Consider the following 25,429-nt stretch of genomic DNA (forward strand, 5'->3'; position numbering starts at 1 on the left):
AATGTAGTTGAGATTCATCAGTGAACAATTGACACAATCTGTTTTTGAGGTACATAACAGCCATTAGCAGTTGTTGCTACAAGAAGTTAGTATTATGTGGTAGGTAGCTGGGAACATGAGTAGCCAAGCTTTCTAAGTGTAGTTTGTTGATAGGGGGCTGAGAGAGGTAGTGGGTGGGTGGGTGGAGTGGATGGTATTGGGGGGGGGGGTTGCAAGGGCATATCTGGCAAGTTTTTAAGTGTGATTTTAGTAAGGATTTGAAATGGGTCAAGAAGTTACTGAGGTAATTGAGAATAGGAGGGAGTTCCAGAGTTTGGCTATAGTGCAGGAGAATAATGCTTCTCCAGCAGAGTTAATGGCTCTTGTGACCTGTAGGAGGTTTTTGTGGCTGGATCTTAGTGGTCTCGTGGTTATGTAGGGTTGGAGTAGATTCTGGAGGGATGGGACTTTTAGTGGTTGGTTTATTAGTTTGTGGACGAGTGCGAGTTGGTATCATTGAAGGAGGTGGAGGAGCTCTAGCCAGCCCAGTTCTGCTAGTGAGAGACAGTGGTGAGTACGGTAGAAAGCCCCTGTGGCGAATTTGGCAATTTTGTTGTAGCAGATTTCAAGCTTATTTAGATCGTATTGTCTAAGGTTAGTAAATATTGGAGTGGCGTAGAGTAGGGTAGAGATAAGATGAGAATTTGCTACCAAAACTTTAGCTGCTTTGGTAAGTAGTTGCTGATTTCTATATAATGCTCCTGGTTTTTTGTGCACTTTTTTAATGGTCATGGAAATGTGAATGTCAAAGTTCAGTTTATTGTCTATTTCTACTCCTAGTAATTTGGTGTGTTCTGTAGGATGGATGGTGGTAATGTCTTTTGCTGTGATGTTAAAGTGAGAGCTGTCTAGGGTAAGTTTGGTGGGTTGGAAGATTAGTAATTTTGTTTTGTTTGGATTGAGTATTAGTTGGGCATCGGATAACCAAGTTTAAATAGAAGAAAATGCTTCCTGTGTGACTTTTTGCAGTTCGGGTAGGGAGTGGGCTGTGCAGATGATGGTTGAGTCATCTGTGTATTGCATGAGTGTGCCATGTGTTGTGGCTAAGGCTAGATTATTGGTGAAAATAGAGAAGAGTAGGGGTCCCCGGATGGACCCTTGGGGAATCCCTATGGAGACTGGTAGTTGGGGGGTAGGTTGTCTTGCCAAACAACTGCTTGTTGGCAGTCAGATAGGTAACTCTGAAACCAGTTGATGACTGGTTGAGAGAAGGATAAGTTATTGAGAAGAGAGATGAGTTGTTTGTGTGGGACCATGTCGAAATCTTTAGAGAGGTGTAGGAAGGTAGCTGAGGAGAGATAACCTGCATTTTTATTTTGTAGGATAGTGTTAGAGAAAGAGAGTAAGGCGGTGGTGGTGCTATGGTTAGGTCGGAAACCGTGTTGTGTGTTGGAGAGCAGGTTGTTAGCAAGGAGGTGATCTGAGACTTTAGAATGAATGCTTCTCTCTAGTATTTTGGAGAGAATAGCTACGTGATGGTAATTGGTTAGATCTGTGGAGGGGCCTCCTTTATGTAGGGAAATTATGTGTGAGACTTTCCATAGTGTGGGAACATAACTTTCTGACAGAGATCTGTTAATCAAGAGTGATACTGAGTAGACTAGAGCGTCAGCTGCAAGTTGAATGCATTCACTTGGGAGGTTGTCTGCTGCTAATCTGGTGGTTTTACGTTTAGTTAGTAGTTGTTTTATTTTGGAGATAGGAGCAGGAGAGAAAGAGAAGCTAGTGGGGAGACTGTTGTAGTTGGTGGTGTGGGTTTATGGGGGGGTGTTGTCTAGCTAGTGATAGTACGGTTTGTGTGAAGTGATTGTTGAAAGAGGTAGCAATATTTTCGGAGGAGTGAGTTAAGTTAGGAGTGGGTGTTTATTAATACACAGACTCCTTCAGAAAACTAAAGAGTGCAAAGCATGGATCATTCTCATACCCCCATTCTGGCCTGTCCGGGTATGGTTCCCCTTTCGGTGGCCTTATCTCAAGATTTCTCTACTGCTCAACCCATATCTGCAAATGCACTTGCCTGGTCAGCCTCACCCGGACATACACTCCCTTCATCTAACTGCATGGTTTTGCCACTTCAAGAAATGCTCAAGAAAAACTGTTATCAGCCAAATCATAACTTCCCAGAAGACCTCAACAAGACAGCTTTACAAAGGCAAATGGAAGAGTTTTTCTATTTGGGCCCAAAAGAATAATTTTATGCTAACTTCAGTTTCTCTGGTATGTATAGTGACCTTTCTGATGGGACTCTTTAACAAAGGGGTCGGTTATTCATCAATAAAAGTCCGTTTGGCTATTTCTTCATTTCATGTAAGGACTTATCAATGGAATTTTTCATTCCAGCCTACTCTGACAAAACTTGCCCCTTCTTTTGAATTTTGTGCTGGAAAGTCTAACCAAACCGCCCTTTGAAGCAGCATGTTCTGTTTATCTAAAATTCTTGCCTTGTGAAAGAGTACTGCAGATGACTATAATTTGTGCTAAGAGGATTTCAGAGCTTCTTGCTCTTTGTTCTTAATTCCTTTACATTGTTTTCTGTTTTGACAGTCTTGCTTCCTACCAATCCCTCTTTTATGCCTAAAGTGGCAATGCAGAATAACTTGAATCAGTCTTCTTTGCAAAATTTTCCAGCAGAGGAGAATACCTTCTTCATTACCTGGATGTGCACATTAAACTGTCTTTCTATTTAGACCACACAAACCATTTACAAAAGATGAGCATTTCCTTATGATCTTCACCTCAGCCAGGAAAGGTTGTAAGATTTCAAAGATTATTTTGTTGAAATTGCTGATGTATTGCATATCTTATTGTTATTCTTCTGCAGGTCAACCCTTGGCCACATGACAGAAAGTGCACTCATTAAGAGCTCAGGCCACATTCAGTGAATTTCCCTATAATTTATTAGTTGCTTGGTCATCCTTATGTTTTTTTGGTAAACATTACAGCCTCCTGAGTTTCCTGTCCAGGGTTAGGGCCTCCTTTGACGCAGACATTTTGAAAGTCTTGTTTATCTTAGGCCACCTTAAGTCAGCTGGGGATTCTGTCCAGTAATTCCAGTGACTGCACAGGACATAAGAAATATAAGTTTGAGAATGGGTTGTGTCAGTGCAAACAGTCTAGGGGACCTGTAGTGTAGTGGTCAGGACAGAGGCCAGAGAAATGTAACTTTTCAGCAAGTACATGACTTATGGATTACATTTCACGGTACTGCATGTTCTGTTTATCTAAAATTCTTGCCTTGTGAAAGAGTACTGCAGGTGGCTATCATTTGTGCTAAGAGGATTTCAGAGCTTCTTGCTCTTTGTTCTTAATTCCTTTACATTGTTTTCTGTTTTGGCAGTCTTGCTTCCTACCAATCCCTCTTTTATGCCTAAAGTGGCGATGCAGAGTAAAATAAAATAAAATAAAATAAATTAAATAAAAAAAATACTGTTTAGATGAGGTTGCTTTAATAGGGACATTCAGGAGAGTTTTATCAGAATGGCTAGTGGTGCTTTTTGTGCCACTTAGTTGTGCTGATTATTCTGGGTTGTATTGCAGAGATTTTTCTGTAGGGACTACATTAAACACATAGAAGCCCATTCATTCTGCATTATTGAGACCACTTTCCTAATCAGGAGACGTCTCAGTTCTCTGTACTGTGCTAGTACATGGCTAGAGTTTTTGGTACTTTTCCATTATCCCGTCAACAGAACCTCACTGTCGCTTCTGAAAATCTATAGAAGATGCATACTGATGCAACTTTTTCTTGACTTTCTTAGTAAATTCAGTATTTGAAAATTGTCCATAATGGGGAGCGTTGGTCCATTATTACTTTGGCTTTGGCTCTGTTTGTTGAGGAAAGAAGTGAACAGCTGCGACCCTCTCTGAGACAGGAAACCTGTAGTCTGATGTATTGTTTCATAGAATTGTTCCCAAAACGTGTAGAAATGAAAGTCAAATACTGGTTTCATCTAATGACGAAACAACTGTAACCGTAGAAGATTTACCTATTTGTACTCCTAACGTATATTTCTGTTTACATATTTATGGCCACTGACATGTTGACTGGCTGCCTTCTGTTACAAATGAAAGATCGCTCTTAGTTCTTGTTTAGCGCATCAAGAAAAAGGAATACAGACTGCTGAAAGGTTCAGTCTGAAAACCTATGGCTGATTTCCTTTAATATTCAGTCGCAGACTGTATGTTTGTCAACAGTTCTCAAAACTGGTGTTTCAGTATCACAGCTGAAAAGAAATGTGAACAAAATGTAAAAATGAATACATTCATCCTTTTCTTTAATGGGCTTAAGAGCTGGGATGCATACACATTGCTATTTAAATAAGTAATAAATTCGGTGACTGTCTGCAAGGGAAGTATAACTTTTTGTATAAACATCAGTGGCAGCAGTGTGATCTTTGCGACCGCGAGCAAACATTCCAAATGCTGATTACAGTTGTTGCCTCGTTAATGGAAAAGTACCAAGTTTTCCCACAGAGTATTTCTTAATGAGCTCACTGTTATGTTCTTTCTGTATCCGTCTGACCTATTTTTTTTTTTCTCTGCTGTAATGTCATTAGCTCACTCATCTGTACCCTTTCCATCTGAACTTATCCTCTTCCTTATGCCTGGATACACTGAGTTTAAGAAACACAGGAATGTAGGAACAATACTGTGCAAGCAGTCATAAGAATCATAAGATGCCTTGCCATGTATACCTTTAAGTGGACACATTTAAACGTCTGTGGCTTCCTTTCCAAGCATTTAATAGTGCTTACCTCTTATATTGAGCATGTTGTACATAACAGTCCTGGTGAAAATTGTTGTCTGTCTGTCTATCCAATCATCAAGACTAGCTTTAAAGGTAGTCAAACTAGTACTTTGTTTGACCTTAGTGGTAACTTATTCTGTAGCAGGGAACATATTGCATTAGGAACCTGTCTGTCCAGTGAGTCTTGTTTTTTTATTGGTGCAAATTTTAGGTCTCTAGAGTGGGTGTCTTTAGGGCTGCTGCATTTGCAAAGAAACAAGAGGTGAAATAGGATTGAATCTTTCAAGTCACCGGGCTACTCAGAGTAGCCTGTAGGCTACTGAGTATAAGGATAGTGAGTTGTGCAAATCTTTTGGGACAGATGAATGATTTAAGGCCTTTAGTTTTCTTATTACGGTATCTTTGGGCCTTTCTAGTTGAGTAATATGCTTTGATTTATACATATCAAAGGGGGCATTGCATTCAGTGATGTTTCTGGTAAGGGAGGAGTACAGTGATAGCATGGCTTCTTTGTATCTTGAAGATATTCCCTTGGGAATTCACTGGGTCATATAGAAGGGTCTTCTGACTATGGTGGAAACATGGAGATCAAACGGCTCAAAACCGTGACCAGCCAATTACGCAAATTTTTTCCCTGGGAAAAAAAATTGCTTGACAGTCATCGGGGATTTGCCATTTTCCCCGATGTAGAGCGATCTCGGCGTTGGTATATTTAGTTAGGGGGGTGTGAGGGACACAGATTAGGGTTTTAAAGTATGTTTTTTTTTTTTTTTTGGCTAAGCGAATTTTTTCATGGGGAAAAACTTTGCGTAATTGGCCAGTCGTGGTTTTGAGCATTCGACATTTAGGTGTCAACGTTTAGGTGTTCGACAACCTAAGTGTTTAATGTTCTGATATAGACCCGATCAAGTGAGAGATAGAATTGACCATATAAGTACCCACCATTTATAATAAATACGTTTGGAATAGCTTTTTTGCCAAATGCTACTACATTGTATATTTTTGCATTTAACTTGAGACCGTTTTCATTGCATCAGGTATGTTTGTGTTGCAGCCTTTGCTGGAGCTCTTTAGTATCAGTGGATAACATTGTCTAACTTGCAGTCACCAGCAAACTTGGTCAGCAACATTTTGGAATATTGGACTGGATGTTTATAGAATAAATGCCAAACAGGAGAGGTCCCAGAACTTATCCCTGTGGTACTCCAGTAATTACAATTTTACATTCAGAGGTGGTACTGTTGAGTTTCACAACAAGGGATCTATTGGATAGTCAGTTAACAAACTAGTAGATAATGTAAAGGTTTGCGTTAAGTTAATGTAAACTATTTAGTAATACTAGCAAGGGGGATAGTCAAAGCCTTGGCCATATCAAAGCCACCACTGTCCACAGGCTCTGTAATCTTTTCAAAGAAGCTTACCAGGATCATGAGACAAGACCTTCCCTTCCTAAAACCACATGGATTGGGGTCTAAATCAGTTATGTTGTCTTTCTGCATAACTGAGTTCTGCTATGATACCTTGTATGGCTTAAAGCTGGTGAGGCTGATGGGCTTTTAATTTCCTGGATCTGTATTGGAATTTTCCCTCTGTTTGGGGGTCACAGTGACGTTTCCGCAGGCATCAGCCCAGATTCGGTGGATATTTTTTAAGTAGGTAGTGCTTACTTGGCACTGACAAAAATGCAACGTGGTCACTGTATCACATGGTTGAAGAAACTTTTATGACTTTGGATGTCTTGTGTGTGTTTCTGTGTATGTGCTTGTTTATGTTGCACTTGACCCTGGAGAATGAAATGTCATTCAGCTGTGCACTTTTTTTGTCATTTGGTCTGAATGACAGTAAGGTTTTACTTGCCTTGCTTGGTATGTTGTCTGGTCCCACAGAAGTATTATGTTTACTCTTTGACAGAGATTAATTTTTCAGGGATTTAGGGGGTAACAGTGTTGAGTATCTGAGGTAAAGTTAGCATTATTTTTTTCCTGCTAATGTATTGGCTATATCCTTGGGATTGTAATATGTAATGTCATTATAGATAAGCTCAGTTATTGTTGAACATTATTCCTTAATTTCCTGATTTAACTGAAGAAAGATTTGTAGTTTCCTTTAGTATCTGTAGCACCCTTAAGCTCTTTCTCTGCTTTACATTTTGTAATAGTACACCTAAGTTTCAGTGTGGTCCTGATGTAAGGGGAAGGGGGTTTCTTATAACATCTCATTTTCCTTCTTTTGTTGTACAGTTTATTAATATGGGAGTTCTACCAGAGAGGTCTGTTCCTCAATTTACCGTTATGTTTAGGTTGGACAGGTCCTGACTTTTCTGTGCAGTTGTTTCGATGCTAGTAAAAAATGGATGTGAATGCAGCAGCCCTCTCAGCTGGGTCTGTTTGCACGGGATTGTTGGGAATTTCACTTAAGTATTTTACAAGCTGAAGTAGCTTTATCCTGGTGAATTCCTTGAAGATGGTATCATTTGGTGGTGGGCGGTACCACTAGTCCTGACAAAGAAAATGGCTTATTTGACAGTCTTTAACCAGGGATGTGTAGACGTGGGGCAGGGTACAAATAGAAGATAAGTTGGTAAAGACCAGATTGAGGATGTTAAACCCTCTAATGGGTAGTTTTACAATTTGCTATAGTACATTGGCTTTAAAAATGTTTAGAAAATACAAAGTATGTCCATGTTGTGAGGTCTAAATGTGTTAGTTAAAGCTTGGGTTGTTGAAATCTCTAGCAAGAAGGTATTTGGTCTGATGTGTAATCTCTCAGTGGTGATAAAATAATGTCTATGATCTTTGGTGAACATTGATGGGGATCTGCAGCAAGCGGTGAAGTATTAGTTGGAATGTTCATCTTTCACGCTGCCTCCATGGCATATGGGTTCTTTGCCTGCACAAACCCAAACTGGTAGCTTTCCAGAGCTCAGAATCCCCTCCTCTGACTCTCTGTGATAGGGGATTTCTAAGCCCCTATCTTCTGGGGAAGCCTAACTCCTGACACAGGAAGTCAGTTGACCAGTCTTTTACTCCAACTGTAGGACTTACACAGTTGAATCTCCTCAGCAGCCTGCATTGGTGAATTACAACTTCTAGATTCAGACAAGCTCTGTTTAAGAACTTTCCTTCTTCTTTTATTATTATATAGCTTTGATTTCCTTCTATTTTATATATCTATATATCTGTCTATATATATATATATATATATATATATATATATATATATATGTGTGTGTGTGTGTGTGTGTGTGTGTGGTGGTAGGAAAAATTTGGATGTGAATGCAGGAGATTAAGGAGTAATGTCCAAAAATACACTTGTTAATTTTGTATTGTAATATTCTTACTGTTTACTACTGCTGTTAATTCTTCTGGGAATTCTAACTTACTACTGTGTTGTTTGAATACTTAATACTGCTTTTCAGCAGTTATGGGACTTTTCTAATGTGAATTATGACTTGTACTGGGAACTGAAGTCCTGTGTTGTCAGTTGAACACCAGGGACTGTCTGTGCATGTACAGCCTTGATTTAATAGTGCCTCTTGTTTCTGTTGTTTTCTGCTTCATTTTGAAGTTCTGATAGGCAAATATTGCATTTTTCACTTTTTGCTTCATTTTTATATTTACTTCTGATGTAACATTGTTATAGCTATTTTTATCATTACATCGCAGTTTTACTGCATGTTACTTTATTAGCATTTTTATACAGATTTTTTTCATTTATGACAAGGGAATCTCTAAGTAAATGTTTATTATGCTGTTTTAAAATGTTTTATTTTGATTTAAGGGCATATATTTATTTTTTATCACTATTTGGACAAGTGAATTTTACTTGGTACTGTGACTGTTTGAGCTGTTTCTATGCAGATTGTAGAACATGGCTTGCCACAGTTTAAACTGCTTCTGCTACATTTTATGCTGTTTAGCTCTATTTGCTGTATGAGGACATAGTTTACATTTCATGTTGTTGCTGCCATTGGTCAGCCCTTAATAATATCAGTGTATTATTCTGGCTGCAGTGGCATGGATTGGGGGGGGGGGGGGGCAGATGTGGAATCTGCCACTTTTTGGGACTGTCAAATTTAGTTACAAAACTAAGGGCACTCTTCTTTAAGAACTGAGTCCCATGATATGTGTTGGGCATGCACAGATGTCCTGTTCACTTGTGCTGTTTGAAATTACTGCTTCTTCTTTCTATCCGCCAGCTCACACTATTGCTTCTGCTTTTTTACCAAGTAACATTTGTTGCTGCTTAAATTTGCTATTTAATTGCTTCACCAATCAATGTTTGCTTCTTCAAGTAAGGGAATTTAGGTTATAACTGTGTGTGTGTGTGTGTGTGTGTGTGTGTGTGTGTGTGTGTGTGTGTGTGTGTGTGTGTGTGTGTGTGTGTGTGTGTGTGTGTGTGTGTGTGTGTGTTATTGCTGCAAATATGTGTGTAAAATGCCCCAGTTAGGCATACCTGGTGGTTAGTGTTACTCAGGTTCAAACCCTGTACCTTGGGTACAAAGAGCAAGAGCCTGAATTCTCCTCCACCACTTGTTTATGATTCAAGGAGTTGAGTCCATAGCTCTCAACTATCCAGATTTTCACAGAATGTTTAGCTCATACTTTTGGTCTGTTCGTCTTGAAATCTGTGGTTTTCTGGCAAACAGTGAGAACTGAATTCACTAAATAATGATAGCCATTTAAGTTTCAATCTTCCGATCTTCCAGGAAAGCATGGTAACACAAAACATTTTATTCTAGCAACTTCCTAAGATTATACAAGCAATGTTTAAAATGTGTCCCTGGTTTTGGGCCTTTATCCCATACCCAATAAATTTTGGCTTTTTCCAGATTTCTTGTGTTGCAAAGTTGAAAGAGGTAGTTGAGTGTCAAGTGGATTTTACAAGGAGTTGAGAGCTTCAGGGGAAGAATAGTTTAGTGCTGCTTATGCTGAGTCTGTTTGTATTGTTACAACAGGTAGTATACTTGGCATTTGATGCAGAAGGTTGTGGGTTCTACTCTCACAATATGTAGATAGATTACTGTATTGTGTTGTACTTTAAAGACGGGGTGGATGTTGCAGTTCTGAGAATGCCCTCCTTTGGAGGAGATAACTAGTTACCAGTTTGCCATCCATTCCCTATTGCAATATTACCATTTTATTAATGAAACATAGGCACTTTGTTCTTCAAGGGCAACCGGCACTTCATTTGTGGATGAAACAGTGAAATAAAGTTGTTTGCTAGCAGCAACCTCTTCATTAGTTACAGATCTCTTTAATGTGGAATTATTTAGATAACATACTTCTGCAGAGGTTGTGCATATTTACTGATACTCGTCTATTGTGATGATGTTTGAGTAGACATTTATGATGCAAATGTTCTAATTTGGGCAGTTTTGTCATTATTGGTTCATACATTTTGTTTCATTTTTTACTGGAAAAATGTTCAAAACAAATTTAAAACACGCTGTAACAAGTGTGCTGTATTATACAAGGAATATAATTTAATACAATTAGGAAGGTGAAATCAAAGAACACATGTATATTTGCATGGTCCTAAATATGTCTGCAAGGAGCCTATGATTTGAAAACAGACCAAAGGTAAACTTTATCTGCGACTGGACAGATGCATTTTCTTTGAATGTGGGTTTCAATGAGTGTGAGTTTCAAGGACAGAGAAGTTTTAATGCCAAGTCTGTTTTCATTGCGAGACTGTATTGCTTTGTTTAGCAGATGTCTATGAGTTTTTGTGCTATAAAATTTAAAATAAAAGTTTTAAATGAAATCCAAATCATTGTAGAAGTAAAGCATAAAACAGTGTGCATATTAGTATTTATAGTAAATGGGGAGAAATAGCCAAGTAATGGGACACTGGAATGGCTGCCGGGGGGGGTGTCTGGGGGGGGCCATTTGACCACGACTTTGTGATGGAGGGGATGGCAAACTCAAAAACAGCCCAGGGAGGCACAATCTTTTTTTCCCTAATGTGATGGATCCTGATACAGCTGGTAATGCCCCACCCCCATCAAATCCAGTTGACCTAAATAGAAAAAAAATCAACAAAACATGCCTCAGCCTATGGTTTGTGTATCTGGTGTTCCCTTAAGCCAGCCTGCAGACCACTTACCTTTTTCCCTATCACCTGCTGGTGTGAGCTTGCAGCCCTCTATGGTACAGGGGATCAGACACATCATATGGGGCTGTTCCAGTACCTGGTACAGATATGGGACAGCCAAACTCTTTAAGTGCAGAAGAGGTCCAGGGTAAGAAACCTCTTGCTAGACATAATACTGAATCCACAGATATTTTGTCATGTAGTGTAGTTCGGACTAAGAAGAAACAGAAACTTCACCACACAACAGATAATCAGGTTACCTTGTCTATCACTGATGTGGATGTCCTTCAAGGATGCATCTGCAGTCCTTACAAATGGGTTGTCCTGTCGTCAGGCAGCCCTTCGGTCGGCCGGATTCCAAAGTCTGGGTCTGGCCTCGGCTGGTGTCGCACTTCACCCGACGTCATAGCTGCAGTTATTCGGGTATAAAGGCATCAGCCGACGCCATTTTCCTCAGTGTTTCTTGCCCCAGATGCCAGGTGCCCTCTTGGAAGGCTAAATTTGGATAAATGCCAATGTTTCCAAATAGTAGAGAGCAATTACAAAAAATAAGCATGTATGTACATATATACAAACAAATACACCATAATAGATCCCCCCCCCAGCTAGCTATAAGATGGGCAAATACCCTAGGAGTACCACAGAGGGGAAGGCAGGTGGGTAATCCTGACTGCAGATGCATTCCTATCGGACATCTACATTTATGGTAGGTACAAAACTGTACTATGTCCTTCAAGGATGCATCTGCAGTCCTTACAAATGGGTAGAATACCATAGCCAAACTAGGGGAGGAGGAAGAAGAAATTATGGTGTAGTTAGGATCCCTTGCAAAACAGCAGTGGCAAACCCTGCTCGGGATCTAGAATGCTTTGAGTAGTGTCTTGGAAAGTGAGGACACTATTTCTAGAAATGCAGCTGCATCTCTTGTATTGAGAAAGTATGCCTGGTTACCTAAGGTGTACAACAAGTGAAAACCCATGCCTTACAACAGTCAGGGTACCAAGAGGAAATGACAGAGGAAAATGTAACATACCAAATAAAAGGTGTTCCTTTCCCAAAAGGAAAAAGATCATTCCCTGCTAAAGAACATGGATGCCAAGACTCAGGGCATTCCATCCGTTCCTTCTATCCCTCCTCCCCTTTCCCTATGATTTAGCTCATCCCAGCAGCCTGGCCACAAATAGTCTCAAATAAGTGGGTGCTGAGAATAATTCAGTGAGAATACTCTTGGCATTTGACAGAAAATCCTCATGTCAAGGAAATCCCCCCACACTTGTTAGACCAGACACATCTATTCTCTACGGTACTCCTTCACATGTTGCAAGCAGAGGTTATAGAACCATTTCCTGAACCACAGAAAAGAAAAGGAATTTATATGAGAATTTATTTGGTACCCCAAAAAAAGTTATCATGGAGACCAGAGTCAGATTTGGCATACGTAAAGGCCTTCCTGAAAGTACCAAAATTCAAAACACTCACCCTACAGATGGTTCTACCCCTTTTTTCTGAACCATTGTTTCATGGTGACTTTATACATGAAGAAAAATTGTCATCGCATTCTGTTTGCTTCTAACTTCAAGTCCTGTCTCAAACCCTCACAAAGAGTTATCTTTCAGGGGTGTGTGAGAGACACTGAAAAAGTATGGTCTTTCTACCTGAAGACAAAGTCCTGACTGCTCAGAACATTTTCAGGAATTTCTCTCTTCAAGAAGCTGCCTCAGTATGAGAGTTTCTCAAAATTCTAGGCCTCATGGCATCCGTGATCATCATGACACAACTGGCCAGACTGTACATGAGAAAGACTTAGTGGTACTTAAAAATATTGTTGGACCCAGCATCTGCTTATGTTGGAGTTCCATGTACCAGTACTGGATTTTGTGAAAAAGAGTTACAGTGTGTGTGTGTGTGTGTGGCAGATGACTCTCTATTTAGACCTACTCTTCTCCCTCCTGACCTCAGGTCACTGAGTCCAGATGGACTCATCAGATTTTCCATGGGGAACAGTGTTCAGGGACTTCAAAGCGAATGGAGATCTCCAGAAGTTACAAAGCACATAAACATCAAAGAAATGTTAGTAGCTGTTCAGACCTTAAATGTTTGTCATCCCTTATGGTTTCCAGCTCCCCTTTTATTGGTCATAGACAACAACACAGTCATGTGGTACCAAAACAATCAAGGAAGTGCAAGATCATACCCTCTTTGCCAGTCAACACTTCTGGCCTTGGAGCTTGTCTTGCATCATTCATTGATGCTTCAGGCCCCATAGATCCAGTCATAGCAAAATCTAGTCGCAGATAGACTTAGCAGATCCCGGATGGACCCTTACAAGTGGAAACTCAAGACAGAGGTTTGCCTAGATTTGGTACAGATGTGGGGAACACTTAAACTGTTCTGTTCACCTCCTTTTGAAACAGTTGGAAAATGTTTGCTCATGGCATTCTTGCAGCCATGCTTGGAGGACAGGCGCATTTGTGTTCCCTTGGATGGGAATCTTTCCTTATGCATTTTCACCATTTTCTACTGATACCCAAGGTACTTCTGAAGATTCAGAAGGAATTACCAAAGATCACTGTACTTGACCCCCTTTTGGACCAGGCAAAGTTGGATATCCCTTTAATAGAATTAGCCAAGGGCAATTATCACAAGCCTTCTCACAGTCTGGATCTGCTCAACCAGTGTCAGGGCAACTGGTGCTCCCCAACATAGAGCTATTGCACCTGACTGCCTGGATGATTATATCTTGATACCTTTTAGGTTTCTGTTCCATGAGGATGTGCAGAAGTTACTGAAGGAGGCAAGAAAACTTGCAAATAGAAATATGTTTTCTTGCATTTTTGTGGAGTTTTTTTCTCCCCGGGTCTCCACTGAAAATGGGCCTCTGGCCCAGTCGGACATACCTAGTCAACAAATGTAATAAATAAATAAATGTTATGCTTACAAATGGAAGTGGTTTTGTAGGTGGTGCATAACCGATATCAGAGGGCCCAGTATCATGTCTTCCCTTTTGGCTGTGAAATTTATGTGAGCTATTCAACTATAGTTTATCTTATACATTTATCAAGGTGCATCTTGCAGCCATCTCATCGAGTCTATATTAGAAGACCGAAGACTCATTATTTCGAATGTGTCTTGGTCGAACTTAAAAGGCTGACAACGCAAAATATCGAAGTGTCTGTTAAGAGAATTCTTTCCATGGGAAAGAATTCGCTTGGCTACTTCGGTACTTTGCCATTTTCGGCACTGTAGTGCGGTCTCGGAGTTGGTATATTTAAGTGGGGGAGTGTGGGGAGCGAAGCCCCCCACTTAATGTAATGTTTTAAAATTGATTTTTATTTTATTTTGTATTTTTTGTTGGAACAGCAATTTTTTTCGCTGTTCTGACACTTTGACATTATAAGCTTTCGCTTACATAGGGTCGATCAATCACCATTCGCTTTTTTAAGCATTCGGTGATTTAATATAGACCCATTTCATCTTGTCTGCTCATGGATCCCCTGCTTTGGTTAAATGGTTTATAGGTTCATAGGTTCATAGGTTTATACTAGGCTATCTGCCCTAAGGCATTTATAAGCCTAGCCCAAATTTTTGTGGCTTACGCCACCCCTTATATGAAAAAATACTGTGCCCATTAGTTTGTTGTGCCTCTGTCCAGCAGTGACACAGAGATGATTCCCGGGATAAACCTACGATCTCCCATCTGCAGGTCAAGATTTCTCTTGAACAGAGCCAGCGAGGTGCTCTGCCTCACATGGATCGGGATTTTATTCCACAGCATAGGGAGTCTCTGAGTGATAAATCTATCCCTCCAGCACGTCCTATTTATATCCGTGCTAAGGTTTAAGTAGCTTGCTCTAGTGGTTTTGGTGGATTTGGATTTTTTGAGGTGGAGCATGTCCATTAATTCCGGATTGGACATGGCCTTGTATGTCAGGCACATGTCACCTCTGAGCAGACGGTATGCAACTGAATAGAGCTGGAGTTTCTTCAATCTGGCAGCATATGACAGATTTTGGAGTCCCTTTATCCTTTTGGTGAGGAACTTTTGGGGTCTCTCCAATTGCTGCAGATGTCGGGTGAGATACATCCCGAATGGGGCATTGTACTCGATCATTGGTCTGATAAGTGAAGAGTACAGGGGAACAATGACCTCACTAGATCTGGATGTGAATCCCTTCGTGATCAGGTGGGCAATGTAGAAGGTCTTTCTAACCACTTTAGCAACGTGAGTGTCAAAAGAAAGGCCACTGTCAACCTGGGTCCCCAGGTCCCTGATCCTCTTCTGTGCTTAGTGGATTGCCACCTATATGGTAGCTTGGGGTTACCTTGTTTTTCCCGAAGGGTATGACTATACATTTTTTGGCGTTTAACTTCAGGTCATGGCTCTGGCACCAGCTATCTGTTTCCGTGAGTCCCTTCTGAAGGATATCCGTGTCCGATGCACTTTCCACTATGGCCCAGTTTGCAGTCGTCTGCAAACTTTGTCAGCCAAAGTCCTCCCATGTTGGCCTGTACTTCTGAGAAGTAGTTGCCGAACAATAGGGGGCCAAGGACCGAGCCCTGTGGGACACCACTTGTGACCGGCTTGGAGTCTGACATAGCACCAGCAACTCTAACCCTGTGGGTTCTGTCCTTAAGCCAGTTTGCAACCCATCTTGTGACATATGGGTTTACATTTAAGCTGGTAAGTTTTTCTACAATACCCGAGTGGGGTATTGTGTCGAAGGCCTTTGCAAGGTCAAGGTAGGCTGTATGGACTGCCTTTCCTCATCAATGGCCTTGGTGACTGTTTCAAGAAGTCGACCAAGTTCAAAAGGCATGATCTGCCCTTGACGAAGCCAAACTGGGTCGGGTCCAATGTCTGCAAGTCCCTATATCTTTGTTTATGAGCTCCATTATGATCCTCTCCATAGCTTTGCAGACTAGACTTGTTAAGCTTATGGGGCGGTAATTACCAGGGTCCGTAGAGGCACCGCCTTTGTGAGTGGGACCACAGTTGCCGTGACGCCACTCCTTGGGCACGTATCCTGTGGTAAGGCTGAGATTAAACAGCTGCCTTATGTGCGGGTTTAATTCCTCATTTAGCTCGTGTAGCACACAGCCGGGACACCATCTGGTCCCATTGATGCTGTGTTTTTAGCTTTAGAGAGAGCAGCTTTCACCTGCGCATTTGAGATGTCTGGGAGGCTACACTCTGCTGGGATAGTTATCTCTCCTTTAGGGGAAGAGGGGTGAAGTTTGCACTGAACCTGTCTGCCAGTATGTTGGCAATGTCTGTGGGTTCAGTGATTTTGTATCATTTTGGACTAATTCTGAGCATATCTGGGAGTTTCCACCCAGGTTCCTAACATAGCTGAAAAAGGCTTTATGATTGTCCTTTGAATCCATGGCAATTTTTCTCTCAAAATTGGCCTTAGTTGATTTTATGAGTGCTCGTATTTTTTTACTAATAATGATCAGGGGTGACTTCCCTTTTATGGATTTTGTTCTATCATGTAATAGCTTTCTCCTCTTATTGTAAAGTTTGTTAATGGCTGGGGTCCACCAGACTGGACGCTTGCCCTTTGTGGAAAGAGTCTTGGTTTTATTTGGGATTGCCTGATCCATGCAGTCCTGGAGGTGTTCATAGAAGGCATTTGTAAGGGCTTCCGCAGCTTTGGTTGTGGTTTCCACTGGCTCAGGGGCCTTGAAGGATACCACACCAGTCTTGAGTAATGTGAAGTTTGCTTTAGAGAAGTTCTTCACTGTGGTCTTTTTGTTCGGGGGGGGGGGGGATGTGGATTTCCAGTGAGATTAGTTTATGATCAGATTTCACCAATGAGGGATATACTTCTGGTGTGGAGCATTTTGTCCCCATGTTTGTGATAATGAGATCTAGTATATTTTCTCCTCTCGTGGGAACAGTGACTAGCTGTTCCATGGCATTTGAATTTATGAACTCCAGGAACCGTTGGGCTAGAAAGTTAGGGCTTGAGTAATGTTCCCAGTCTATATTCGGGTAGTTTAAGTCACCCAATATGATGGTGTTTGGAGATACATTTATACCCTCCAGTGTCTTCAGGAAGGCTGTGTGGGGTTCCTGAGTTTGAGAGGGTGGCCTGTAGCATGCTACAATTTGTAGAGCAGTTTTGCCTATGGTTAGTTGCACCTGGATGGTTTCCGAAGCTTCGTGCGTTGCCACCAACCTGGAGGTGTGGGTATCCTTTATGAATATGGATACACCCCCTCCTTTTGTGGTGTGGTCCGGGTTTTGGGGCGGAACGCATGATATGAGGTAAAACCTAATAGTGCCGGGTGCTCTCAGGAGCCTTGAACCAGGTTTCAGTTACAGCACAGACATTGATGTTCTCCATACTGAGAAGGGCCTCGAGTGTGTGCATTTTGAGATTTAGACTTCTGGCATTGAGCAGCATTACCCTCAGTTTCTTCCCATTTTTGTTTTCTAGGGTGGTATGTTTAGAATTTGAGCCTTGCCTAAAAAAGGCACTATGGGGGTGGCAAGAGCCTTAGCCAATATCCGGAATCCCAGGGGTGACAGGTGCAAGCCGTCCCTTTTGAAGCAGCGTGGCTTGTCAAGCATGTCATCCCAGGCAGACAGACACTGGATCCCCTTTGAATGACACCAGACATTAAGCCAATTGTTAAAGCTGATCATCTTGTCTCTATATTGTGGCATCATTCTTGGTGAAGGAAGGATACTGCTCAGGGTCAGGGTCATACCTGCCTGGGCTACATAATCAGAGAGCTCCTCTATGTCTCTTTTCATGTAGTCCAGGGAGGTACGTCTCAGGTCATTCACACCAGCATGGACAATGACTGTGTCATATTTGTACTTGCCGTGGAGTGACCAGAGTGCTTGTGTTATGTGGCGGATTCTAGCCCGATAGGCAGCTTACTGTGACCCTCTCCTTGTTCAGCCTGGTGAGTGGGACGTCATGTGTCTGACTATGGAGTCACCTATGACAAGTATGTTTAGTGTTGTATTTGGCCTTAAGGGCTGTGACTGCTTTGCACACTGCTTTTGTGGTTTATGTGTTGCTTGTGGGGTGTCTTGAGGTAGCAGTTGTTTGGGTGTCTGCTTTGGAGGCCTCTGCTGTTTAGGTAAATTTTACTCAGAGCCTCCGAGTATGTCTTTGTGTGTTTATGTGTTTGATTCAGTGGTGTGGTAGCATTATGTGAGGCTGGTTTTGTGGTGTGTGTAGTTGCCTTCTCCTCCTGTCTGGTCTTGCCAGTCCTGAGCTGAGAGAGCTCAGCCTCCAGTTTGGCTAAATAGCTGCATCTCTCGCAAGTATTTGTGTTATGTGGGAGGAGGAGAGGGTTGTGTGTGTACATGAGGCAGTTATAACATTGCCTCAAGATTCCCAGATTCACCAGCTGGACCGGAGAGGAGATTGACAACTGACCTTTGGACATGCTAGAATAATATTGGGAATTCCTTAATAATTGAAAACAAAGGCCAGTGGGGAGTGAGGGTGTAGTGCTTTTAATTTTTAGTGCTGACTTATATAATTGCTTTAGTGAGCAAGTGCCAAGGTAACTTGAGTGCAATGTGTTACAAGTAACTAAATGCAAAAACGACAAACAGTAACTTTCTTTCAAGTGAAACAAGGAACTAGTACAGTAAGCAACGCAGATATCACTAGTGATCCACAGAAGCACTGAGAAGCCGCATATTAGGTGGAATTAGCTTCCAGGGAAATAACAAGCAAACAAACAACAAGCATATAAACAAAGCTAGATTCAGCAGGCCTGGATCTAGTCTATGCTAGAGCAAACAAGGTGTACCAATTTCAGCAAGATACAGTTCAAATATTCAGGCACTATAAACCTTTAACCAGAAATTCCCAGCTCAGAAGGGCAGAGTCCAGCCTCTTCTCCCACAAGAGTGCAGACCACGAACCTTCTTAATGTAAAATAACTGGCCTGAAGCCCAAGTGCCTAAACCAGAACTAATACCCTTGGACACTGGGCTCTCAATCAGCAGTTCCCAACTTAGAAGGATGAAAGCAACCTGTCCTGCCACCACAGTGCTTGCCACAAACCTTCCTAATGTAAAACAACTGGTCTGAAGCCCAAGTGCTTAATCCAAAAGACTTAGAATGATAGCTACACTTTAATCAAGTTACAACCAAGCAGTAATAAATACAATTGGGTACTTTAGAGAATGTCTGGATTAGTGCTCAAGTTACACAAACAAAGATAGATCCAGCAGGCCCGAATCCAGTCTATGCCACAGCAAACAAGGCGCACCAACTTCTGTAAGAAGCAGTTCAGATATGCATGCACTATAAGCCTTTAACCAGAAATTCCCAGCTCAGAAGGGCAGAGTCCAGCCTCTCCTCCCACAAGAGTGCAGACCACGAACCCTCTTAATGTAAAATAACTGGCCTGAAAGCCCAAGTGCTTAAACCAGAATTAATACACTTTTAGAATAACAGACACTGAGCCCTCAATCAGCAGTTCCCAACCTAGAAGGATGTAAGCTACCTGTTCTGCCACAACAGTGCAGACCACAAACCCTCTCAGTGCAAAACAACTGGTCCGAAGCCCAAGTGTTTAAACCAAAAGGCTTAGAATGAGTTACACCAAGCAGTAATAAATACAATGGAGTATTTTAAGATGATGCAAAAGTAAAATGAAGTAGGTAGAAACACAAGTACAGTAAAAGCAGATAATTTTTTTTTTTTTTTTTATCTGAACAAGTGCTGAGATCAAAGAAACAGATTTGAGTGCTGAAACTAGAAAACTGGCTAGTTATAAGAAAAAAAACAAGCTAGAAGGCTTCCCTCAAACACAGAAGGGCTTGGGGGCTCAGAAGCCTACAAATAGTCTATACCACTTAACAGGAAAGGCAGGAAATAAGCTTAATTATTATTTTTTTTTTGTCTGTTTCCCAGATGCTCTCTTTGTACACAGTAGGAATGCCTGAAATCAGAATATGATCTCACTGCACTCAGTTGAGTAAGCAAATGAGATGGGCCCAGAGGCAGGCTGAGGGGCGGGCAGTTTCAAGGCCACTAAGATTAACACCAAAACAAAAACAGGGAGGGTGGGTGGGAATAACTGAAGAGCAGAATTATGAAAGGAGTGTTGCACTTGAGATCCCCCTTGAAAGCAATTTCCTCTTCCTTGGTATCTCATCTTTGTTCTTGAAAAGTTGACTCCTTTTGAACCTGCCTTTGAATAACAGTTTTGCTTATTGTTCTGACATCTTTAAAGCGAGTCTCTGAGCTGCAGGCTGTCATGGTCAGCAACCTTATCTGATTTTCCAGAAGGACAGGGTTGCTTTACTGACTAATCCTTCTTTCATGTGTAAAGTTGTTCTTGAATTTACCCTGCTTAAAGCCGTCAGTCTCTAAGTTTTCTTACCAGAACCTGAAAACAAGGGAGTGAAAATTCTGCATACCTTGTATGTGCACAGGCAGCTCAAGTGCTACCTTGACAAACTAAGCCCTTCAGGAAAGCTGAGCAGCTGTTCTTTCCTGTTCTAGGGCTAAGAAGGTTCAACTTGTCGCTAAGCAGATGATTGCTCATTGGTCGCCCTCTGCTATCACAAAATAGTAACTGTACAGAAAAAGGGGAATAGAGGCAGATTACTGCTACTGCAGCAGTGAGGAATTTGAGCATCAACTGTTATGTTAAGTGCAACTTACAGAAGTGTGTTCATCATTTTCACCATTGCTGTAGCCTTTAGGCTACATGGATTGAATAGCAAAACCTATCCAGCCCTAGAGAAAGAAGGCTTAGGATCCAGGAGCCTCTGGAGTATGGTCCTAGCCAAGCCTGTCCTGGAGTCCAGTTTGCATTGCTTTGTAAAAGAATGTATTGAAGACCAAGTTGCTGCCTCTAAGAAGGCTTCTATATTGAAGACCAAGTTGCTACCTCTAAGAAGGCTTCTAGAGTCCACCAGTAAATGTTCAAAACTGAGGAATAACCAGCCTTCAAAGCAATAACCAGTAAACAAAAATAAAGTCCAAGGCTGTAGGGAAGCATCCCACTGAAACGAAAGGCAATAAAAACGCTCTTTATTTTCTACAGTTTGACACAGAAGACATTAACATCATTAACAGTAGGCATATAAAAATATACTTATTTAATTTTCTTAAAACCAGAGACATTGTATTATGGTTTTAAGTATATTTTATATAGTTTTGCACATATATTTAAATATCTTTTATATATACATACATTCAGTGGTTATGATGCACTTTTAATGTTTTTACTGATCATTTTATTTGTCAATATTTTAATGTATTAATTATGTTTTTAAAAAGTGGTTTTGGCTACTGTTTCAGTGTGAGAACAAGGTTTTAAACAGCAGTACTAAGCAACAATTAGCAATCTTTGTTTTTCACTCTAAGGATTTTATTGGTGGCTTTTTAATTGCTGCTTGTATAAATTGAGGGAGGGAACACAGAAAGCTTATCTGATGAAGTCTTTTTATAGATGAAAATGTATTTGCCATTGTGAACGTTAATGTCTTCTGTGTGAAACTGTGGAAAAAGCGTTTTTATTGCCTTTTGTTTAAGTGGGGTGCTTTCTACAGCCTTGGACTTTATTTTTGTATTCTAGAGTCTACTCCTTTCCAATATGCCATTGAAGAAGGCAAGGCTTTAATAGAATGTGCCTTGATTCTGCTTGGAACAAATTTCCCATGGTGAGAAGAATAAAGTGCATTAGCCAGGGACAGTCATTTTGAAATAGTTTCTTTTGACACGGGTTGTCCTTTCATTGTCCCAGCATAGGAGATAAACAACTGTTCAACTTTCCTAAAGGACTTTGTTCTGTCAAGATAATACCGGTGCTTGTACACATCCAGAGTATGGAAAATCCTTTCGTCATGATTTTCAGGATCCAGATAGAAAACAGGTACATTGCTGGCTTGATTCATTTTAACCTGTGAAACACCTTTTGGCATGAATGAAGGATTTGTTCTTAAAGTAACCCTATTTATGTGGAAAATCAAATAGGGTTTACCCACCATGACAGCTTGAAACTCAGATGCTCTTCTTGCAGAAGTCAGAGCACTAATTAACAGTCTTCCAAGTTATAAACCACAAATCAGTCATCAGAAAACATAATGCTTCTTATGGAATTGGCCAATGGCAGGTGCACAAACTTCCTCACAGATTGGCTCTACTCACACAAGACCAAAGGTGTTGGATGCACCCCAGTCTGAAACAGTTACAACTGATTGCCTGGGTGATTCATTTAAAATATCTTTAGGCACCTCTTTCATGAGGATGTGTAGCAGGTACTAAAGGAGGCAAGAAAACCTACTAATAGGAAATCATATATTGACAAGTGAAAAAGACTTTCTAGTTGGTGCCTAGTCAATAACCAGAACCCTAATAAGGAGTGAGCATCACAGGTTCTCAAATATTTGTATGAGTTACTATCCCTTGGCCTGTCTTATTCTTCTGTCAGGGTTTTTGTGGCCATTTCAGAGTTTCTGTCCATGACTCCACCCCTGTCCTCTTTGTTTTTAGTTAAACAATTCTTGAAAGGGGTTTTACCCATGAGGCAACTGAGAAAGAAGTTTTCTCCTTCTTGGGACCTTAACTTTGTGCTGTAAAAACTAAACCTCTCAATTTGAACCCACTAATGTGGTATATTTACAGTCCATCACTTGGAAAACTCTTATTTCTCTGACATACGCAAGAAGAGTATCTTAGCTGCAGGCTCTCATGGCTGGTGAACCCTGTCTGGTATTCCACAAGGTTAGGGTTGCTTTAAGAACAAATCCCTCCGTTGTGACCAAAGTAGTCTTAGAGTTTACTTTGGATCAAAACTCACGGTGTTCTACCCAGAACCTCAAAAGCAGGTGGAAAAGATTCTATATACTCTAGATGTACATAGACAGCTCTGGTACTGTCTTGACAGAACCAAGTAATTTAGAAAAGCTGATCAGCTATTTATTTCTTATGACAGGACTGGGAAAGAGCAGTCTGTCTTGAAATAAAGTATTTCTAGATGGCTGTCCTCAGCTATTACTTTTTGTTATACCCACCATAGCAGATTTGTTCCGGGCAGTATCAAGGCATACTCTACAATAGACCTATCCTATAAGATTGGATGCTGGAAAGGGGTGGAAGTATTCCAGAGGCCACTACTTGGTCCTCTGTACCCAAATAGCCAAAGGCTACTGCAGCAGTGGGAATGGTGAACATACTCCAGTTGTGTAAGAAATTACCATAACAGTATATGTTCAAATCTCACATTACTGCTGTAGCTACACCCACAAGCAGTCCCCCTTTTCTTTTTTATACATAATTGTTTTTTGGTGATATAAAAATGCTTTTGTGTTTATATCTGATTAGAGATTCAGGATGAGGTTGCTTCCTTGTTTTTTCTATGGGCAAGAAAGTCCTGAAGTCACTTCCTTATGGTTGTTTATCTGATTAGTGCTGGTCAATCAGAAGCTAGAGGGAAGGGAGCCAGAGATTTTGAAGCAGGCTGATTATTGCTTCCTAGGCAGGAAACAACTCAAATAGCAAAAGTCTACTGCAGCAGTGGGAAATCTGAAAATCTACTATTATGGTAAATTTTTGCAAAACTGTACTTTTCATTACATAATGAAGTAATTCAGCTTGTCAAGGGAACAAAGATCACGATAACACTAAGCACTTCCACATTATTAAAATAAAACATTTTAAAGTTTATAATTGAAATGAAATATGCAGATAATTATTTACATTTTAAATCCAAGAAAATATGTACAATGGGAGTATAATAGAGCAGGGACAGAGTCTGTACTCACAGCTGGATTATATTGCTAGGAGCAGAGTGAGAGGGCAGTGGAGCAGTCAGCAGGATAGACTGCTGAAACAAAGAGGTAATGCCTTCACTCTTTTTGGACCCCAATCATTTTTTACCATGATTACTGTGTGCAATTCCAGTGGTCATACATGAAGTGAGACTTTCCGCTGCTGGAAGGATTCCAGAGGCTAGCCACAAAAGAGTGCAGAGTATGGGAGGAAAGAAGCTTTTTCTTCTTCCTCTTTCGGCTTTTCCCAGTTATGGTTCGCCACAGCGGATCACTCATCCGCTCATGAGTGGCAGTGGAGTTTTACGGTGTTGAGTTGCCATCCCGGCGCCCAACCTTCCACAGAAGGCACACACACGCACGCACTCACATCTAGGGCCAATATAGAGTGTCCAGTCCACCTACATATGACTGGAAAATAGAGGAGTCTGCTCTCTTTTTGTTAGTGGTTAGGAGGAACAAGAGGATGTGATATAGCTGTAGAAGGTCAAGTCAGGGGAAGCCTGAAGGGGTTGTGTTTAACAGGAAGGATGGAAAAGGAAGGCAGTGACACGGGCATTAATTTGTGGGGATCTACCATTATCTGGATCTACAAAAGTGATTTTTCAAAGAGAGGCCTGTGGGGTTACTGAATGATTGTTGGAATGGGTGGATGAGATGAAAACCACAGAGGCACTGAAGGTGGCATGGGTTGAGGGGATGGGGGAAGTAAGGAAATGAGGAAAGGAAGACAGAAAGTTAAATGCACTTAAAGTGCAGGCTACATAATCTAATTGTCTCATTTTGCAGTCACTCAAATGCAGTTTAACCAGTGGTTCTACTTCTTCAGAAAAAGGACAGTACAGTGGGGCCATCCATGCTTGGAGGGCAAAGTCTTTCATTTGTGATTTGTGTGGTATTCAGGAAGAACACATACTGGTGACCAGTTCTGATTCAAGACAGTCTTAGTTTTTAGGCAATTAAACTCTAGGTGTTGACACAATAACATTTTTCTATACTGTATATCTATAGCAAAGTACTTCAGTAACCATTCACAGAGCACAAAGACCTACACATAAGGATTTCTTCATTTTCAAGTAGCAGACTTTCACTTCTTCCATTTGGGCTATCCACAGTTCTGAGTGACTACAAAGTGTGTGGCTCCAGCATTTGCATATTTAGGGGGTATCACGATGACTGCTTGTCAGACCCTCGTACAGATATTTTGCATTATCAGATGCTACAGGCAGTGTTTCTTCTAAAATCTGAGTGTACCCACAAGGTACATACAGTGGATATAAAAAGTCTACACATCCCTGTTAAAATGCCAGGTTTTTGTGATATAAAAAAATTAGACCACAGTAAATCATTTGAATACTTTTTTGTATGTTTTTTTTTTTTTATATTTTTTCCCCTATCAGATATGCTTGTTTTTCAATTGAATTGTATAGGTTATAGGTCAGAAAAGTTTTGAAATGATTTATTGTGGTCTAATTTTTTTATATCGCAAAAACTTGGCATTTTAACAGGGGTGTGTACACTTTTTATATCCACTGTAAATGTAATTTTTTTTTCATCTGCAGACAGTAGTACTTCTAATGGCAGTCCTGGAGCCCAGTTAAATGAACATTTTTGTTCCTCAGAAGAAAGTCAAGGAGTTAACAATTTATAACAGATATAGCAACAATGACAAGAACAACTACAAGACTATACTCTAGCATTGTAAGGGTTCCTTACACAAGGCTTCCTATAACAGACCCTTTGGCAATTCCAGTTCTTTCACCTGTAACAGTAGAATTTCGCTT

At 40.8% G+C, this 25,429-nt stretch overlaps 1 protein-coding gene across 2 annotated transcripts in view; it reads left to right on the forward strand.

Moving 5' to 3' along the window:
• Window positions 1-25,429, forward strand: part of LOC122790862 (protein mono-ADP-ribosyltransferase PARP14-like) — a 1,931,416-nt gene that overhangs the window by 1,152,731 nt on the left and 753,256 nt on the right. The window lies entirely within an intron of this gene.

The sequence above is a fragment of the Protopterus annectens genome, chromosome 16.part0 (assembly GCF_019279795.1).
Source record: "Protopterus annectens isolate FY-2018-M chromosome 16.part0, PAN1.0, whole genome shotgun sequence".
Lineage (NCBI taxonomy): Eukaryota > Metazoa > Chordata > Ceratodontiformes > Protopteridae > Protopterus > Protopterus annectens.